Source organism: Pelobates fuscus, chromosome 12 (genome assembly GCF_036172605.1).
Source record: "Pelobates fuscus isolate aPelFus1 chromosome 12, aPelFus1.pri, whole genome shotgun sequence".
Lineage (NCBI taxonomy): Eukaryota > Metazoa > Chordata > Amphibia > Anura > Pelobatidae > Pelobates > Pelobates fuscus.
In genome coordinates, this window is record NC_086328.1 from 135466404 (window position 1) to 135489261 (window position 22858).

The following is a 22858-nucleotide window of genomic DNA, read 5'->3' on the forward strand; positions in this document are numbered from 1 at the left end:
GAGCTCTAATCTCACCGCTCTGCTCCCTCGCGCGCTGTCTGCTGATACCGCGGGAGCCGGAATATGACTATTCTGGCTCCCGCGGTATCAGCAGACAGCGCGCAAGGGAGCAGAGCGGTGAGATTAGAGCTCCCTCGCCGCGTCTGATCTCAGCACAGCACAGCCGCGCGGGGGCCGAGATGGTGGCTGGCAGGAGGGAGAGCTTCCCTCCTGCCGGTCACTGAAATTTTGCGCCCCCAGAGCCCGTGCGCCCTAAGGCGGCCGCCTGTGCCACCTTATGGACGCGCCGGCCCTGACTTCTCCCTACAGTTCTCTATCAGGTCCCACAATTCATTCCCCATTTGTGTAAACATTGTACTGTATACAAAATCTTATGATCACACCAATAAACTTTAGTTTTACTGAACTAAGCATTTCCTTGTGTTTGTAGTCAATGGGGATATGAACTTAACACTTGCCCTATGTAACCCTGCCTAAAGCCTGCCCTCTAACAAGATATTTCTTAGGGAAAAGAATTGCCGTGATCATTGCTGGACATGAGAATGAGCAAGGAGAGTAATAACGTAGGGTCTACATATCAAACTGGGGGGGAGTTGTTCCCGTCACTCCCTGTTATTCATCCGTACATATAAACACTTTTGAAATAGGTCTCTCAAACTTTATTACAGAATGCTAAACATTTAAACCTCTTCCACTCGTCTAGAAAAATAATTTAACTTCTGTTTGCAACAAAAGGCTATTAGTTGAACATGAGATTCAGAAGGGAGATTTTTTTTCACCATCCACGTTTCTCAGTAATTCCCAAATGAAAATAATGAAATAAATAAAATACGGTGTGAAAAGCTGCTTAATAACATCTTATACCAAGAAACTCTTCCAAATGTTCTGCTTTTGTCACGGTCTGACAAACATAGCAACTCAGCAGATTTAAATAATGTGTTAGTAGTATCCAGCATTTGTTACAGTCCTCACTACTCTTCATGCATAAGAAAAGAAATCCAGAATGTATTACAGAACACAAAAAGAAACCATACACCATAAATTTTGGTTGTGTCTCTCCCCCATCTCGTTTAATGTCACTGGTAGCACCAGGAGCCATTTCTGTGTTCATAAGCTTCATTACGTTCTCACTTATTATTTCGTTTTTTTTCAGCCTTGGCTTTGCAGAAATAGATGGTAAAACTGACATTTTCTCATCGTATTATGAAGTGAGAGCAATACAGTTAGTTATCAGCTTAGTATTAGACTTGATTATAATATTCCACTACTCCTAATCGTTCTCCTTCATAGGGACATCTCAAATCAGGATCAGCGGCATTCATTTCAGATGCCATTTAGTTTTTATATTAATTGAAGATGCTATCTGGTTTCCACCCTTTTACATTTCCGAAGAGACGTTATAAAGTTTGAGATATTATTGAGGTAGGCTTTCGCTGAACATCATACTACTGAGATATTTTTTCCTGATAGAAATGGGTTTAAATTCTTCTATGTAACCATTTATACCCGTATTGTAATGAAGTAATCAGAGGATCCCAAATCATACAGAGATAGAAATAAACCAGTAGAGAAAAGAGATACGAATGGATTTAATACTGCATTATGCCTTGACCTCAGAAACACAGATATTCTCCTCCGGGACATATGACCTTGAACAAGTAAAAATAGTCACATAAATAGCTGTACAAGGTCATTGTGTGAGCACAGAAACCATACAAAGGACTGATTTGCCCTCACTAGAGTCATGTGATTTATATATAACTAATCAGGTAATACCAGAAGCCAGAATAAGAGGTAGAGCACTGACTAAAAGGTTACTCCTACCACCATGATCACTTTAGTGATTTGAAATGGTGATGGTGGTAGGAGTATGTATATTCAGTGTTTGTGCTTGAATTATTGTTAATTGTGTTCTGGGGGCTTGTTGTACCCCTTCACGCGTGACACCCAGCAGCTCTGGTCCGGGCTGCCTAATGTCAATTCTGTGCATACTGTATGTTTGTCATAAGCAGAAACCTGAGTGACTGTCCCATGGGTGAGTGCTGTGGTGAGGTGAGTACAGTACTGAACCCAGCACTAGGGCGCTTACTACTAATGCTAGCCTGCTACTAGATTGCTACACTAGTCACTAGACTTTTTTGTCACTAGACCTTTTTGTACTGGAGTATGGAGGGAGTTGGGGTCTTGGAACACTGTGTAACTGACAGACAGTCATCCTTCCACTCATGATTTACAATGCTAAATTCAGTAATGAGGTAGGGACACCCCCTGATGTCACCTAGAGCCTCTCTATACACACGCACTTCCACCCTTAGATACATACACACTGCATCGTCTACACACACTGGATCCCCTACACACACATGCACTACATCCCCTGTATACACACACACTATATCTCCTACATACACACTTTATATCCCTTACATACACACACATATTATACCCCCTACACACACACATTATATCCAGTAAATACACACATACATTATATCCCCTACATACACACATAGTATATCCCCTACATATACACACATGATATCCCCTTCATACACACATTATATCTAGTAAATACACACATACAATATATCCCTTACATACACACACATATTATACCCCCTACACACACACATTATATCCAGTAAATACACACATACATTATATCCCCTACATACACACATATTATATCCCCTACATATACACACATTATATCCCCTTCATACACACATTATATCTAGTAAATACACACATACAATATATCCCCTACATACACACATTATATCCCCTATGTTGCAAACCTGCCTATGCCATGAGCTCCTGGAGGACCCTGCTAGCTAGCCTCCTGCCCAAGGACTAAGGGCCATATAGAAATACCCTGTTTGGGAGTTAAACCTCCCAGTCACCATTAGTAGCTTGCCCTGGGTGCCCCTGGTTTAGCACTTTCCCTTCATCTGGCGGCTGATGATCCAAACCCACAAATTGTTGTCAGCGGTACTTAGCCGCGATCGTTATGGAACTAAATGCGTCATGAGGACTTTGCGGAATCCTGGTCACCTCAGCGGGGTGAGCTCCTGAAGGTTGACCGGTCAAACTGTTTTGGGCATGGGACCACATGTGCGGCCGGTCAGAAATTTAACACAGTGGTCTTTCCCCTACACTGCATGAATCTGAGCGCTATTTGGAGAACTTGGGCGCTCAGATCATGGCTATTAACAATGTTTTATTTGTGGGCTTATTTTATGTTTTTATTATGTTTTGGGGATTTTTCTGTCTTTTTTTTGTGTGTGTTTGCCTCTCTGTTGCTGGAGAAAGTTAGCTTACCGGTCTTAAACGCAATTATCTCCAAGGCCCAGAGATCTTTGGGAGGGGCTTGCATTGTATTGTGTGGAGAAGCCCTGCTGGGAGTTTTGTATATAAGCAGGCAACTTGGCCATAATAAACCAGTTCCTTTACACCCTTCACTCAGTCTGGGCTAGTGTTTGGGTGGATCAGCTATACTCTCTGCAGGAGAGCTTAATCACTTACAGCTGTACCCAGGACCCTGTTCCAGGGTGGTAAGCGATGGAGAGACCCAAGCCAAGCTGTGGCTGCTAGGGGCTGAAGCCCCCCTGTGTCCCAGAGGAGAGCTAGGAAGCGAGTTTTCTGGAGGTACCCAGTCGGAGTGACAGGTGGTCCGTCTCACCCTACATACACACATACATTATATCCCCTACATACACACACACATTAAATCCCCTACATACACACATACATTATATCCCCTATATACACACACATTATATAACCTGCATACACACATACATTATATCCCCTATATACACACACATTATATCCCCTACATTCACACACATTACATCCCCTACATACACACATACATTATATCCCCTATATACACACACATTAAATCCCCTACATGCACACATACATTATATCCCCTATATACAGACATATTATATCCCCTACATACACACACATTAAATCCCCTACATACACACATACATTATATCCCCTATATACACACACATTATATCCCCTACATTCACACATACATTATATCCCCTACATACGTACAAACATTATATCCCCTAAACAGACATTATATCCCCTACATACACACACATTAAATCCCCTACATACACACATACATTATATCCCCTATATACACACACATTATATCCCCTACATACACACACACACATTATATTCCCTACATACACACACACATTATATTCCCTACATACACACATACATTATATCCCCTACATACATACATACATTATATCCCCTAAACAGACATTATATCCCCTATATACACACACATTAAATCCTCTACATACACACATACATTATATCCCCTATATACACACACATTATATCCCCTACATACACACACATTAAATCTCCTACATACACACATACATTATATCCCCTATATACACACAGATTATATCCCCTACATACACACACATTAAATCCCCTACATACACACACACATTAAATCTCCTACAAACACAAATACATTATATCCCCTACATACACACATACACACTTACTAATGCAAGGAGCCTAAATAACAAAATGGGGGAACTAGAGGCATTAGCATACACTAAACAATATGATATAATAGGCATAACTGAAACATGGTGGGATGAGACACATGACTGGGCAGTTAACTTAAATGGGTACACATTATTTAGGAAGGATAGGAAAAACAAGAAGGGTGGTGGGGTATGTTTGTATGTCAACCATGATTTAAAGCCAAATCTTAAGCAAATTGAATGCGATGAGGAAAATGTGGAAGCTTTATGGGTAAATATCTGCTTGGGGGAAAAGAAGGGAAACCAACTATTGGTTGGGATATGTTATAAACCACCTAATGTTAATATTGACGAGGAACAACAGCTGTTTGAGCAAATTGAGAAAGCTGCAAATCTTGGTAACACTTTAATTATTGGAGATTTTAATTACCCAGACATAAATTGGGACATAGGGACTAGTAGCTCAGCAAAGGGAATTAGGTTTTTAAACTTGTTAAATGACAACTTCATGTCACAACTTGTACAAGCACCAACTAGAATCGACGCTTGTCTGGACCTGGTTTTAACAAACAACGTTGATCTTTTGACCAACATTCAAGTAGGTGAGCACTTGGGAAATAGTGATCACAATATAGTGTCCTTTGAAATAAACTCAAAAAAACAAAAGCACATGGGGTATACTAAAACATATAATTTTAAAAAGGCCAATTTCAATAAGATAAGGGAAGCTTTACAATATATTGACTGGCATAACCTCTTTAGTGAAAAGAACACTGAGGATAAATGGATCATCTTCCAACAAATATTAGAAAGGTACATTTCTCAGTATGTACCATTGGGAAATAAGTATAAAAGAAACAAATTAAAACCAATGTGGCTTAGTAGAGAAGTAAAACAAGAGATTCAAAATAAGAAAAGGGCATTTAAAGCATTTAAATCAGACAAATCAGATGCATCTTATAAAAGATATAAGAAAGCAAATAATGCGTGCAAAAAGGCAATTAAACTTGCTAAACTTCAAAATGAAAAAATGATAGCTAAAGAGAGCAAAACCAACCCCAAAGCATTTTTTAAGTACATAAATTCCAAAAAACCCAAAAATGAAAGTATAGGTACACTTAAAACTGAAACGGGGGTGTTAGTTAATGAAGACCAAGAAAAGGCAGGAATTCTAAATAACTATTTCTCCTCCGTATATATTAAAGAAGAACCCATGGCAATAGATGTGCAAATGATTGCTACTAAAAACTTGCAGAATAATTGTAATTGGTTAACTCAAGACAATGTGCTGCAGCAACTAAAGAAAGTTAATATAAACAAAGCTCCAGGGCCTGACGGTATCCATCCACGTGTACTTAAGGAACTAAGTGTAGAAATAAGTGAACCTCTGTTTTTAATCTTTCAAGATTCTTTTCTTTCAGGAAGTGTTCCGGAGGATTGGAGGAAGGCAGATGTGGTTCCTATATTCAAAAAGGGTTCAAAATCCTTGCCTGGAAATTATAGACCTGTGAGCTTAACTTCTGTGGCTGGTAAAATATTTGAAAGGTTATTAAGGGATAATATTCAAGAATTCCTTGAGAAGAATATGGTTATCAGCAAAAATCAGCACGGTTTTATGAAGCACAGGTCATGTCAAACTAACTTGATTGCGTTCTACGAAGAAGTAAGTAGAAGTATAGATCAGGGTGTTGTAGTGGATGTGATCTATTTGGATTTTGCCATGGCATTTGATACAGTTCCACACAAAAGATTAGTGTTCAAACTCAAGGAAATCGGTCTCGATGAAAATGCTTGTTCTTGGGTAGAACATTGGCTTAAAAACAGAATACAAAGAGTTGTCGTTAATGGTAAATTTTCAAGCTGGACAGAGGTGGAAAGTGGTGTCCCTCAGGGGTCTGTTCTGGGACCCCTTCTATTTAACATTTTTATAAATGATCTTGAAGACCGCATTGAAAGTCATGTTTCAGTGTTTGCAGATGACACAAAACTTTGTAAAATAATACAATGTGAGCAAGATATTACTTTGCTGCAGAAGGATTTAGATAGACTGGAGGACTGGGCACTCAAATGGCAGATGAAATTTAATGTTGAAAAATGCAAAGTTATGCACTTCGGCGTAAAGAATACACAAGCAACGTATACCCTTAATGGAAGTGAATTAGGGATAACAACACACGAAAAGGACTTGGGAATTGTTATAGACAACAAACTATGCAACAATGTGCAATGTCAATCAGCAGTGGCCAAGGCCAGTAAGGTATTGTCATGCATGAAAAAGGGCATTCATTCTCGGGACGAGAATATCATTTTGCCTCTCTATAAATCACTGGTAAGACCACATATTGAATATGCTGTGCAATTTTGGGCACCTGTTCTAAAGAAGGATATCATGGCACTAGAAAAAGTGCAGAGGCGGGCTACAAAATTAATAAAAGGAATGGAACATATCAGCTATGAAGAAAGGTTAACAAATTTAAACCTATTTAGTTTAGAAAAACGTCGCCTGAGAGGGGATATGATAACATTATACAAATATATTCGGGGCCAATACAAACCATTGTGTGGAAATCTATTCACAAACCGGACTTTACATAGGACACGAGGCCATGCGTTTAGACTGGAAGAAATAAGATTTCGTCTAAGGCAAAGGAAAGGTTTTTTTACTGTAAGAACAATCAGGATGTGGAATTCTCTGCCTGAAGAAGTGGTTTTATCAGAGTCCATACAGATGTTCAAACAGCTACTAGATGCATACTTGCAAAGACAGAATATTCAAGGATATAATCTTTCAATGTAGGGTAATATGTGCTTGATTCAAGGATAAATCTGACTGCCATTCTGGGGTCAAGAAGGAATTTTTTGTCCTAGCTTGTTGCAAAATTGTGCTTCAAACTGGGTTTTTTTTTTTTTTTGCCTTTTGGATCAACAGCAAAAAACAGGTGTGAGGAAGGCTGAACTTGATGGACACAAGTCTCTTTTCAGCTATGTAACTATGTAACTGTGTAACTATGTAACTATGTAACATTATATCCCGTAAACACACACTATATACCTATACACACGCAAACATCATATCCACCATATGCACACACAGACAATATAGCCATATACACACCATATCACTAAATCCCATATACCAACACACCCAACATCCCCTACATCCACGCATATTACATCTCCTATGCCTACACGATACATCCCTTATACACATAAGTAGATTCTTACTGTAATTACGGTACTGTTTGTTTTATTTTCTTCTTGTAAATTTCTAGCTAAAATATGTGATTGTGTCTGTTATTATGGTGCTTCTTACATTTCAAAATACATGGAAAATGACCACACGGAGCACTGTAAGCATTTCCTAGGAGTTCTGGTGTTCCGAGAATGTTATTAAGTTACCATGACAATGGTCTGACTCATTGCGTGAGTGCTGGACTAGAGTGGAGACCAAAAACTCCTACACTGAACCATCAGGGATGTGTTCAGCACTAGCAGGGCGACCAGTGATCATTACCCTGCTGGACCACAGAGGGATTATACCCTTACCTGCAATAAGGTAAGCAGGAGGTAACCCCCCACAGTCAGCCAAACCCCACACACAATCCTAATTGGCCAAACCCCACACACAATCACGATTAGGCAATCCCACACACAATCACACTCAGCCAGCCCTCAGACACAATTACATGCAGCCAGCCTCACACACACAATTATATTTAGCCAGCCCCACACACATAAACGCATTCAGCCACCACACATATCTTGCTTAGCCAAACCCCACACAAAATCACAATTTGACAATTCTACACACAATCACACTCCGCCAGCCCTCAGCACAATTACATGCAGCCAGCCTCACACACACAATTATACTTAGCCAGCCCACACACATAATCACATTCAGCCACCACACAAATCCTGCTTAGCCAAACCTCACACACAATCACAATTCGACAATTCTACACACAATCACGCTCAGCCAACTACACACATACATTATATCACACTCATCCACCACACAAATACTACTCAGGGGCATTGTTTAGGGGGGGCGGCCTTACATTTTTCCCACCAGGGCCCAGTAGTACCTAGTTAGTAGCCCAGTGGCTCTATCATTAGTAGTAGAGGCAGGGAGCAGTACCCAGTGGGCCCCAGGTACAATGTCAAACCATTCTTCTTTGTTCCAGGCAAGGGGCTGGTGTAAGCTTTTGATGGTCAGTGGAAGCTGTTAAACAGCAGTGATAACATTAGAAACGACTGAAAACCAGTTGCAATGCCAGAATTAATAAGCATTTTTGTTCTTTCACTACCAACAATATTCTAGTGAAACATATAATATAATAGATTTTTGAGCTTGTTTCAGCTTTGTAGTGAAGTATGAAAAGGCAATAAAAAAAATACATGAAATCTTTTTTATGTGCAAAAAAGGGAATTGTTCTAACAGTATTCATTATTTAACATGTTTCCAATATTTTATAAATATGCCTGTTAGCATCATTGTACACATAAATCTGCTCTATTCTCTGCTTAATTTATTGTAGCCTTACACAGAACGGTTCTATGATGATATCAAAGAACAACAGACAATAAAACCGAATTATACGCTGAGCGACTTTATGCTTTTTATATCCTCGTTTTATATTATATTTTTTATTAATTGGAATGAAGAAAGAGAACAATAATTCTTAGTTCATTATTTTTATTGTGGCAAATCATTATTTTTCCAAGTTCCTGTTTTTAAGAAAGAGAATTATCAAGCTAATAAATGACTGGAAAATGAGTCACTTTCTGCCTACGATTTGCTTGTCTTCGTTTTCATATCAGCTTCTTCCAGATACGGCTTCAGAAGGTTAATATTCCGTAGATACAGACCTTGTTGCAATATCTTCTATTTACTGGATCTGTGTAGCTTTCAAAATCCTCTTTTCCCGGCTGCAAGAGGTGGTGAGATGTATCTAGTCTTTAAATTGGGATTTTCTTTTCCCCAAGACATGCTTATTGACCAGACGTCCAAAAATGCGTATATATAATTTCTCCTATAAACTGATTGATGATGTTACAAATAATATTTTGCTAGGTGGCCAGCACAAGATAAACTGCGAATTCATTCAGGCGATGTGTTTACTAAAATACAATTCAAATTAGATGGGGTAATATTTCCTCTCTTGAGCAAAACCAGATAAGTATGTACCTGTAAACTGGAGATTTAAGGCTTAATGTTTGTAGTATTTGAAATATTGTATACAAAAATTAAAAAAAGAAAACACTATGCAGCCATTTTCAAGAAGGTAAATGGATTTAGGATGTATGCCACCATATCACTAAAAACGCCTAGAATTCATTATAACGGTATACTTACGGCCGTCCCTTTATAGATAAGTAATAATGTTACTAAATTGAATTTTTCAGTGCCAGGGAAAAAAAGGATCCGTCTAGGTTATGTGTGAATGTGTGAAATATTTAGCAACGTTTTTTTTTTAATTATATAAAAAAGGTAAAAATGAAAGGTCTCTAAATGATGGTAATTCCCAAAGCATAAACAAAATAATTCTGATGCAAAGTTCTAAATTTATCCTAAAAGTTACCATGGAAACCGTTGGAGTGTGATTACTAATTGGTCCAGATTTTATGCTTTGATAAAGAATGTCCTGTTTTTTTCATCATGAATATTACCATTATAAAAACACACAACATGACAATATTATAACTGTATTAAACATTGCAATGTCCAGAAAATAAACCTAAAATATATCTTTTTTGACAAACTGATTTACAAATGAGGTAAATGCTCGACAGACAGATTCAGCAATACCGAAAATGTCAGAGTGATTATGAACTGTTAAAGGGACACTATAGTCACCCAGACCACTTCAGCTCAATGAATTGGTCTGGGTGCCAGGTCCCTCAGGTTTTAACCCTTCAGAGAAACTGCTATGTTTACATAGTAGGGTTAATCCAGCCTCTAGTGGCCTTTCTATTGAGAAATGCTTTCCTATGGACTGTTAGAATGCGCACGGCCCTTGCCGCGCATCCACATTCCTCTCCACTCGGGAGCTGTGGTCGGCAGGGAGGAGAGGTGGGCGGTTTTAACTCCTTTAGCGCCACGGGAGGGGGACCCTGAGGGTGAGGGTACCCCAAGGATGACATAGTGTCAGGAAAACGGGTTATTTTTCCTGACACTATAGTGATCCTTTCAGTATGCATACAGAGAAATAATACCTAAGTTTACCATAGAAATAGAAAAATAGAGTAAGGCTATTCAAGTTTTGTCATATTAGCTGCGAGGTATAGCACACTGACTGGCTATCACGTAAGCTGGTATTCACACCTGTGTAATAATTTTAAAAAAAAATCACATAAAAGCAAAATAATTAAAGAAATGAGGGATATCAACATTGCAAGACTTTGATAAATGAGAATATCCCTAGAAGCTATCTGACTCCTTGTTGATAGGTAGTGATCTCGCGAACATAAAATTTTCCGTTCGCAAACAGCAAACGCAAACTTCCGCAAATGTTCGCAAACGGGCGAACCGGGCGAACTGCCGTAGACTTCAATAGGCAGGCGAATTTTAAAACCCACAGGGACTCTTTCTGGCCACAATAGTGCTGGAAAAATTGTTTCAAGGGGACTAACACCCGGACTGTGGCATGCCGGAGGGGGATCCATGGCAAAACTCCCATGGAAAATTACATAGTTGATGCAGAGTCTGGTTTTAATCCATAAAGGGCATAAATCACCTAACATTCCTAAATTGTTTGGAATAACGTGCTTTAAAACATCAGGTATGATGTTGTATCGATCAAGTAGTGTAAGGGGTACGCCCGCTTCACAGTGACAGACCAAACTCCCCGTTTAACGCACCGCAAACAACCGCAAACAGTCCATTTGCACAACCGCAAACTCCCCATTTGCACAAGGTTGGATACCAAGCTAGCCATGTCCCGTTCCTTGTCCTCACTGATGTCATTGAAGGTCTCTTCCTCCACCCAGCCACGTACAACACCAGGGGTCCCCGAAAGGTGACAACAACCCCCCTGTATTTTTTTTTTATAAATGTACACTACTGTTACACCAGATATGAGTTGCACTGGTGTGACAATGTGCCCTGGCAGGCCCTGAAACGCACACGTGTGAAGGAAACTGACTGCTATTATTTCACAGTCAAATTTCTAGGTTTTTTTTTTAATGTACACTTCTGTTACACCAGATATGAGTTGCACTGGTGTGACACTGTGCCCTGGCAGGCCCTGAAACGCACACGTGTGAAGGAAACTGACTGCTATTATATTACAGTCAAAAAAGTTTATTTTTTTTTTTAAATGCAAGCTATTGTGACACCAGATATGAGTGGTGGCACTGGGCAAGTGGGCACAGTATACGCTGTGAGCCTGACCCACACGCTGGCAGACAGGCAACTGCAATTAGATTACACAGAAAAAAAAAGCAGACTGATGTTCTAGCCCTAAAAAGGGCTTTTTGGGGTGCTGTCCTTACAGCAGAGATCAGATGAGTCCTTCAGGACTGTAGTAGACACTGAATACACTAGCCTAGCTATCGATTTCCCTATTAAATCAGCAGCAGCTACACTGTCCCTCCTCTCACTAAGAATGCAGCTTCCGGGGGGCGGGGCCTAGCTGTCATGGAGGAAAGACGCACTTCGTGTGAGCTCCCTCAATATCTCACTATAAGCAGCTATCAACAAGCGAATTTCACCCCAGAAGGGGATGACCCAGCAATGTTGCTCCTACCTGACCGACCCGACATGCTTAATAGCGGTCAGCAACTCAACAGATTCTTACTTACCTCCGCGTGGCAAGTGTGGCCTGGTGCTCACCGGGCGGGAGAGGCGGCCGATCTCCCAATCCTGGGATGCCCAGGAGCAGCTACTTCCCGGCAGGAGCTCCGTTACCCCCCCCCCCCTCGGACCAGTGGGGGTTATCCCGGTCCACCCCTGAGAGGCTGTCTGGAGCTAATGGACGCACAGAGCACAGCCGCCCAGGCTGACATACTCATCTGCGACTCTCCCAATATGGCGGCAGCCGCGTGTCCTCCTGGTACTAGCAAAGCATGGCAGGATATTGAGTCTAAGCTGGACAGACTCTTTAATCAATTTTGGAAGCAAATAACAAGCAGGAAGCCCCAGCAAGCTCCACCACAGCCCCAACAAGCTCCACCACAGCTAAGAGAAGCAGTCCCCATTAAAATCCACCAACACAAAAGGCGTCGAAGACGGGACCGGAGGCACAAACAGAAATGCAGAGCCTGCCCCACGTCAAGCACTCGCCTCCACCTTAAGCCACCACAATCCCGCACCGGACGTGAAGCACCACCGGGACAGATCCGATCACCCGACAAAACAAGCTTCCACCACCTCAAGCCGCGAACCCGGCACCCAGCCAGAGACTTGCCTTTGTTGTTCAGGTATCCCAGGGTCTGCACCTGGCGCCCAGAAGGGATCGGATGAGCACAAGCAGTAAACAGCAGCCTGCCAAGCATGTCCCACTATAGCGCCGATCCTCCACACCATGCCTTTGATCACATGAACTGCTCTCTGCACATTAACTAATCGAAAAGTAGCAAGCGTTTAAACATGTAATTATTTCACTTCCTAAAGAGTTTATTGTCATAGTTCCTTACATGCCTTTACCTTAACCGTTCATGTATTATGTTATTTACTAGTCTCATCTCATGGGGCGACTCACAGTTGATTTATAACTAGTGGTGGAGCTGCTGATATAAATACACAGTTGATAACGTGCAACAGAGGTGGCTCTAGACTTTATGAGGCCTTAGGCGAAATTCAAACATGAGGCCCCACTAACAAAAAAGTGTCACATATACACATTGATGCACAGTTTACCTGTGTATGTGCCTGAGAGTGTCTCTGACAGAGAGTATCCTTGTGTGTGAGAATATATGTCTCTGTAAGAATGTTTGCGTTTTGTCTGAGACTGAAGTGTGTTGTGTGCATGGCGGGTGATGGTGTGAGGGGGGTGATGGTGAGAGGGAAAGGGGGGTGATGGTGAGAGGGAGAGCGGGGTGATGGTGAGAGTGAGCGGGGTGATGTGAGAAGGAGGGGGGTGATGTGGGAAGGAGGGAGGTTGATGTAAGAGTGAGGGGGGGTTGATGTGAGAGTGAGGGGGGTTGATATGAGAGTGAGGGGGGGAGATGTGAGAGTGAGTGAGGTGATGTGAGAGTGAGGGGGGGTGATGTGATGTGAGAAGGAGGGGGGTGATGTGATAAGGAAGGGGGTTGATGGTGAGGGTGGTGAGGGGGTAAGGCTGAGGGTGGTGAGGGGGTGAGGCTGAGGGGGGTGGGGGCTGAGGCTGAGTGTGGTGAGGGGTAAGGCTGAGGGGGGTGGGGGTTGATGCTGAGTATGGTTAGGGGGTGTTGCTGCGGGTGGTTGGGGTTGGGGGGTGATGCTGAGGGTGGTGAGGATGGTGAGGTGGGTTATGCTGAGGGTGGTGAGGGTGGTGATGCTGAGGGTGGTGAGGGAGGGTGATGCTGAGGGTGGTGAGGGAGGGTGATGCTGAGGGTGGTGGGGTGGTGAGGCTGAGGGTGGTGGGGGGTGGTGAGGCTGAGGGTGGTGAGGGGTGAGGCTGAGGGTGGTGGGGGGTGATGCTGAGGATGGTGAGGAGGTGATGCTGCGGGTGGTTGAAGTGGGGGGGTGATACTGAGGGTGGTAAGGATGGTGAGGGGGTTTTTGCTGAGGGTGGTGAGGGTGGTGATGCTGAGGGTGGTGAGGGAGGGTGATGCTGAGGGTGGTGAGGGAGGGTGATGCTGAGGGTGGTGGGGTGGTGAGGCTGAGGGTGGTGGGGTGGTGAGGCTGAGGGTGGTGGGGGCTGGTGAGGCTGAGGGTGGTGGTGAGGCTGAGGGTGCTGAGGCTTATGGTGGTGGGGGGTGCTGAGGCTGAGGGTGGTGTGGGGTGCTGCGGCTGGTGGGGTGGTGAGGCTGAGGGTGGTGAGGGGGTGAGGCTGAGGGTATTGGGGAGGGTGGGGAGGCTGAGGTTGGTGGGGTGGTGAGGCTGAGGGTGGGGGGGTGCTGAGGCTGAGGGTGGTGGGAGGTGCTGAGGTTGTGGGGTGCTGAGGGGTTGGTGGGGGTGGTGGGGAGGGTGGGGAGTGTGGTGAGGCTGAGTGTGGTGGGGAGGGTGGTGAGGCTGAAGGTGGTGGGGAGGGTGGGGAGGCTGAAGGTGGTAGGGAGGCTGAGGGTGGTGAGGCTGAGGGTGGTGGGGAGGGTGGTGAGGCTCAGGGTGGTAGGGAGGCTGAGGGTGGTGGGGAGGGTGGTGAGGCTGAGGGTGGTAGGGAGGCTGAGGAGGCTGAGGGTGGTAGGGAGGGTGAGGCTGGCTGAGGGTGGTAGGGAGGGTGATGAGGCTGAGGGTGGTGTGGAGGGTGGTAGGGAGGCTGAGTGTGGTAGGGGGTGAGAGAGCCTACCTTTAGTCCCTGGTGGTCCAGTGGGCTCCCTGGTGGTCCGGTGGCCACTGCTCCCGGTCTGCAGCTCATCACAGCTGCAGACCATGTAATCTCGCGAGACCATCAGAGCGTTGCCGTGGTAACCCGCGGCAACACTCTGATTGGCCGGTTTTTGCGAAACACACGGTCTACAGCTCTGCTCACTGCGGAGCTGCAGACCGGTGTCTGCGGTGGCTGGCCGGGCAGCCAGGAGGGGCCTCGCCCCCGGCGGCATCCTGGGCAAGCTGCCGGGCCCCCTCCTGGTGTCAGGTCCTCGGTCAGTGACCGAGGACCTGACACAGTCTGCCCACAGGCGGTTTAGGCGGCCGCGAGGCCCCAGCCAGTGCGAGGCCTTAGGCGGTCGCCTAAACTGCCTAATTAGAGAGCCGCCTCTGACGTGCAAGCTACACACTAAACATGACAGCCATCTTTCACAACAATGTACTGCTATATACTCATACCCTCAGTGCAACTAGCCATGATATACGCACGTTCAGCCTAGCATGCTCAAATATAACACACTTCTGTCAAAAAAAAATAAAAAAAGAATGCAGGTTCAGAATTAATCTAAATTGTATGCTGTCTAGGAGGTGGGAGGGTCTGGGAGGGAGGGTCTGCTGCTGATTGGCTGGAATGTGTCTGCTGACTGTGAGGTACAGGGTCAAAGTTTACTCAATGATGACGAAGAGGGGCGGACCGAACATCGCATATGTTCGCCGTCCGTGGCGAACGCGAACAAGCTATGTTCGCCAGGAACTATTCACCAGCGAACCTTTCGGGACATCACTATTGATAGGTATTTAAATGCCATGGCATAAGAGAGTTGGTAAAAACCTCTAGTCTTCCAGCCAACCACCCCAGTGTTTCTAATGCCTCAAGAGCACACCAACCAGCCTCAAGGCATATTCGCAGGTGTGATCACCTTGCCTCCCAGTCGGAGTTCTCCTGGCATCACAAACTGTCCCAGGTCCTGGATCGCATGTAGACTCTCATCTGTCCATTCAGGTTTCACTGCTTTTCCGCTTGCTCTTCTGGACCCTAAAGGAGTGGGAGCCATGGGAGGCGATAACCCCTTAGTCAGATCCTATCCTAAGAAAGTCAGATCCTATCAACTAGTGCTTAATTTCACATCTTCTCCAGTATCTGGCTTAATAAGCTGGGTCATAGAAGAGAGGCAATAACCCCTAAGTGCTTGCTGCCTGATGAAAGTCAGCCCCTCCTTTTACCCCTTCAGTAGCTGATGGTATCTCCAGTATTCGGCTAGGAAAGCTGGATGATAGAGTTGTTGCATGCCGTATCATAGCATATTCAGAGAATGATAGGCCTTCTCTACCTGCCATTTGATGCCAAAATGATGAACAAATTCCCTTGAACTTCTTCAAAATGTATCATAGCAGGAACTGGAGCGGCAGCCATCTTGGATCTATCGGGTACGTATCGGGTACGTATTGTGCAAATTGGAGATAATGGGCTCAAAAAATGTGAGACTCTGTATTAGGCAGTGCAGAACGGGATAACCCCCACCGGCCCATAAGGGGAGGGACAGAGCCCATAGAGTAGTATGAGCACTACTCACAAAGTGGAGAATCAGCCACCTCCCATGCCTCAAGGTGATCAACAGACCATAGGTAATGCTGTCCCGAGAAATGCCCGATAACAAAAAAAATGTCAGTCCAAAAAGGTTTCAGGGTGTCTTTCCTATGATTATTCAGTTAACTGCAGAAAATGTCAGGGTAACTTGCTAATTAGGCTTACATTCTCGTAGAGTCGGAGTAGTTTATCCAGCATGCGACCTGCTCGGTCGGCAGCCAAGCCCCGCTTCCCAATATTTTTAATAGATAATCTTGCAAAAAGCTGGCAAAGGTTCTATATAGCATATCAGAATTCTAGAAGTGTTTATAAGTGTGTAAAATATGTCTAACAGGCCAACAAACATATTCACCCATAAAACTGTTGTAAACTTTAGCTTACTGGAGAAGACATAGTCCTGTATCAACAATGTCATAAATTACAACCATAAAACCAATGCAATTGTAGAACAAAAAATAGTGATGTAATGTTCCCCTTCTGTTGCTTGTAACTATCTATAACATTAATAGTAACGTAAATAAAACATACAACACTCCATCTTTAAATGTCTATCACCACAACTTTTATGGCAAATTCACTTTGTCACCAAACTGGACAGCAAAATGTTCAATCCAAAAGGAAAACCCTCTATGTTATATGAGAGATAACAATGTATACCTACATACAGATAAAAAATTATGGAGACACTGAGAACCTGATAGACAAGAGAATTCAAATCGTTTTAATCTTTTATTTCATATATATATATATAAAACTTGTACATATGTGAGTGAGAGAGAGAGAGAGAGAGAGAGAGAGAGAGGGGGGGGGTGTGTGTGTGTTGCATCTTATTTATATTTATATCTTAATTATAAATATTTTTTTTTACTGTATGTCTCTTACTTCCTAACTGTATCTTGTAGTTATGTTTTAATTTAGCAGGTGAAATATTCTCTATTCTAATTGCTTTCTTGGAAAGAGAAGAACAGTACATTTGCTATTATCATAGTGATAGTCATAAAACCTAAAAATGATTTAAGTTAAGTAGATGTCCACGTCTCCAGGAGCATTCACAGAAATAATAACCGTGTTAATTGACATGTGAAACTTTGCTTCGGATGAAATTCTAAAGATAGTAAAGAGTCAAGAATGTATTACCTCTTCTCTGCCGGAGGGGGTTTGTAGCAAATGATAATTTCAAAATCATCTTTCCGTTCTACTTAACCAGCAAAGAAACTGTGTGTTCAGCATCGTCCAGGTTTGTTTAAATCAGATAGCTAGGAGTCCCTAATTTATTTATTCAAAATCAGATGAGTAAATGTGGTCCCAAGAGTAGTCAAAAAAGGAGAGGAGTACTCATTAAAGTCTAATCATATTATTAAGAAGAGTAATCCAAACTACATATCAAGGTTACCTTGAATTCTCAGGTGGCGGTCTGCTGGCTCCTACTTTATGAAACATTAAGAGCTTCAGAACTTTGAATTCAGGGAAACAGAATTTCCTTCAAGACGCAGACTGGTTTTGGAATCTCTTAGCGTACTATAAAAAAAAGAGCCCTTTGACTCCAGGAAGTTTAATCACGTTTACACTTTTATCATCCGGCAAAAAGTTTCCCTGTAGACATCTTACCCACTTCTTTTCAGAAGGAGAATTCTGCGTCTCTCCAGCTTGCGGGGAGAATTTTCATTACTTATCATAGCACTGTGATGGATTGATTTTTCACATAAAAGTATGTTCTGATAAAAACACACACACACACACACAATAACTAAATAAATTATTTAGCTTTAATTTTCTCTTACTTTTTTTTTTTCTAAAGAAACAGTTTAGGTGGAAGTGATAAAATTGTATAGTCAAGAATAGTCAGGCCCCAGTGACTTCAAAAAAAATGTCTTTAATATTGGTTATATTATCTATTTAATATTTTTTATATAATGTCAAAGGGGGGGTAAACAAGCTTAGCATTTCGGATTATCGACAACAGGTCTCTGGTTAATTGATATTACTGTTATTCAATGCAATGATATTCATGTTGTCAATCTCAATGAGATAAAATGATGCAGATTCTGTCCGAAATATATTAACTGAAACATTGAGGTCTGAACAAGTTGACCGACACTGGATCGTCAACAAGTAATGAATGCTACCTCACTTTGAAATACTCAGATATTTTCCCTGTACGTAAACTATCGGTTGGTTTTACAATATAACGGGAAAGCTTTACAGCTGTTGAATTTTATACCCTTCCCCCCCCCTCCCCCCCCAGCACTCGTTGCAGATTAAGATCATCATGTTATGGACATAACAACATGTGAAAATAGCTGAGAAGGGATGCTAGCATACATGGATTTGAATGCTTACAACTGGCTTGTCAAGTAAATTGGCCAGGGTTCTCTGCTCCCATTAGATTGTTACGTTCCTCCTGCAGATGTCAGTTAGATCTGATGGATGTCAGGGCACCGCAGTAAATTGAATTTACTGTCATGTTCTAAATATTTAAAACAAACAATTGGGAAAGTTGCAAAATAAGGAAATCCTCACTGAGCTTCTACGAGGCACCAGAACATCTCAAAAGATATAACAAAAAACTGAATGGAAGAATTGCCTCCGGAGAGTTACTGTATGTGAACAAATCTCTGTCTTGGATCAACAGTGAGTCGGTCTTTCAACTGTGCATCAGAATTCCATATGATGGTTTGTTTGTTTGTTTGTATAAATAACTTTCGCTGGTTATATGTTATTATTCTACTTCGATTTTGAATAATTGATTTTTGTAGGTGTGTTTTCTACCTATATACCTTTTACGATATGGAATGTAAACTGTGCTTAATGTGTTGCAAGCTGTAGCTTTCTCTGTCTTGTTAGTTTTATCACCTGCATTATACTAATACTCTTTTCATCTGTTTTTGTTAATTTCTTATACTTCATTCTCTAACTAGACCTAAAAAGCCATTTGGACTGTCGATTAAAAAAAATCAACTATCATTCTTGTTTCGGTTTCATACAAGAATAACCATCTTGTATGAAAGATCGATGAGAGATAGAGATAGATAGATAGATACTGTATAGATAGATAGGTAGGTAGGTAGATAGATAGATATATTTGAGATGGAAGTGTCAGGATTTGATGATTGATTGGACATGAGGGGTGAAGGAGTTGTCACAGTCAAAGAGAACACCTGGGTAGCGAGACTGTGTAGTAGAGCTGATGGTAGCGCCGTTGACTTGGAGGGAAACAGACAAGGGAGTAGCAACACATGAGGGAGGAAAGACCAGACTAACACTAACTTTACACTTACCTTAATCATACCCTAACATTAACCCTAATCTTAACCTAATCCTAACCCTAGCCATAACCTTTACTCACATCAGTAATGACATCAGCAGTGGGATTTCCCAGATTATGCAGTATTCTGTTATAACTGCAGGAAGATCTCCTTCTCAAGCAACAGCTCGTGCCTACTGCCTCTGCCGATCACACTGGGAGCAAGAAAAATGTATCAATGCCGTTTTCAAACCTATAAAGCCTTAACATGACTACTGACACAACACCCAATATCATCCAGTGTTGGTATTACCAAAACCAGGACACAGATGGACATGTCATATGAAACGGTTTGTCATCTCTGAAAATGTGGTCCTAGTAATTATACACATGTTGACAGAGGAAGATTTCCTCTGAGCAGTCGCTAAAGCTCTCTTAAAGCAGAAGTAGATTCCCATTTACACATTGGAATCACTAATCTATATATGACTCTATTCTATTATGCCCTCAAAAATGTAAGAATTAACAGTTTTAAGTTTTAGTTTGCCCTGCAGTAAAATAAAATACCAGGGAAAAATTACCTGGCTATTAGCATGTCAAATATTTAAGGTTCGTCCTTATCCAGGACAACTAACCCCCCCAGGAATGTCTATCACTGTGAGGTAGGCTGTCTATTCCTATGTAGCCCTCATTAAATGCGTTGGTCACTCTTGCAAACCTTGTGTTTGGGCAATAACCTCCCGTGCATACCTATATATGCACTTATGCATTTATAAACTCGATATCACTGTTACATAAACGTTATGATTATAATTGTAAAGACTTGTCTCATTTAACTATGTTGAGCCAAACACTTATGTTTTGTGCAATATATTAGCTCCTTTCTGTTCTGTCTGTATAATGCCTTTTACACCAGCCACACTCACAGTACTATTTTATTTTATTTATTTTAGAGTGTGAATGTGGTTTATAGTATACCCTTTCGAACATTGTAAAACAATACCCTCTAAATATGTAAAGATAATAAATTAGAAATCATAATAATAATGTATGATGCAATCATACTCATACGATACAACAAGCTTTGTTAGGTAAACGTGCTCTTGAACACTTTTGGAGAGCATAAGAAACACAGTGTATAAATTGATGACTTTTGAGAGATATAAGTTTCAAAAACATCTGCTGGAAAAAAAATAATGTCTCTCTGTGAGTCTTACAGAAGTGTAGATTGGAACCGCACTCAATCCCTAAGCAGCTACCCGGTGCTCCGGAGCAGGACCAGCAATCCCACAACAGCAAAGCAAATAGAAGAAATATCTCCAGGCACTCAGGATGTTAAAGCCGCAGGCAGGTTTATTGAAACAGAAAGGACAGCAACATTGCGACCTAACAAGAGGTCTTTGCCAAGCTTGACAAAGACCTCTTGTTAGGTCGAAACGTTGCTGTCCTTTCTGTTTAAATAAACCTGCCTGTGGCTTTAACATCCTGAGTGCCTGGAGATATTTCATCTATTTGCTTCTCCGTGAGTCTTAGTGTCAACATGTCAAAGTGTTTAAAGCCGTATCTAAACAAGTATACTGAGAATAATGTATGTATGTCAATAGGGAGCAAAGTATGGGAATATGACTTTACAATACAGTGCATAATGCAAACAAAGTACGCTAAAATAACTTTTTCAAAACAAATAGTGTGTGTGATCCATCAAAAAAGTGATTTAAATATTGGGTTATTTTATGTGTTAAACCTGCAGCTAGCAGGCCAGCATTTCCCGTGATACTTTGACAGACTGTAGGCTACGTGTTGTGCTACCTCTGTTACTCTGTTCACTATTTGTAAGAATTCTATTAATTAATTTTGTGTCGTAGAGCACTGTGTTGCTGCTCTGTAGCATGAACAGGGTTAATAAAAAAACATGGGCTATTCGGTGCATTTTCTAGAGAACATGCAGCATCACACATTTGTGATTTAAAAAAATGTACTCGCCACCTGGCCGTAGATAACACAGAATGCATTCTGGCAAGGTTATAATTAGATTGAGAGATGTATAATATGATAGTTTTAGACAGCTTGCTCTCTACTCTATTAACTCATCTGAAACACATTTAAATAATATTATTACCATCCGATTTTAATGCTCCACAATATTGTATTGATTTGGATTTTTTTTTTATCAGAGATATTTTAGTGACCATACTTATTATTCCAACTTATATGAAGCATTTGTAGGTTGGTATATGTATGTTAATTGGTTTATATTAGATAAGTATGATGCCTATGTAGTGATTTAATTTAGTGAGAGCACATGTAAATAATCCTCCGTGTCAAGCGTGTTTTATGGAAAACTAATGCTAACGAGAGGTCCTGGGACCATCTTGGTAAACCACAAGACTGAAGATCAAGTGATTTATGAATGTCTCCTGAACCACGAGATGACATTATTTTTATTTAATGTAAGCTTTGTCATTCTGTATCTTTCATATTACATGATTTTGTTTAAAGTTAGGGCACCCTTCATGCTATGCAACTAAGATAAATAATAACAATTGACAACCCACCATCTCTGGAATGTGTAACGAGTACCTGTCATGGTACACACGATGTGGGTTTATATTACAGACTATTATATTGTATCTGTACATCATGCTAGGAGAAATCTTAACAAATGAATAGATTTTAATTAAATGCTCATAAAAGTTCCCCGTCTGCCAATCAATCCATTATATATTAGACCTACGTGTTGACAGCACTTACTCATTGATTATTAGAATAATATCTGAATTGATTCGTCTGGAACACAATTTTTGGAGGAGATTAGGATTTCGCCCATGTGATTTTTCAGTTCAGATAAATTTCGTCCAAGCAAAAGTTTTGGGAAAAATGATTCAGACACACCAAAACTGTTTGGCCAATAAGTGTAAATATAAATATTCTGCATATATTTTGAATATACGAATGAATAAATTAATATACGGTAAGTACAGTTTCATACCATTTAGTTCACAGATCAAGTGAGTTGAAGTAACTAATAGAGGGAT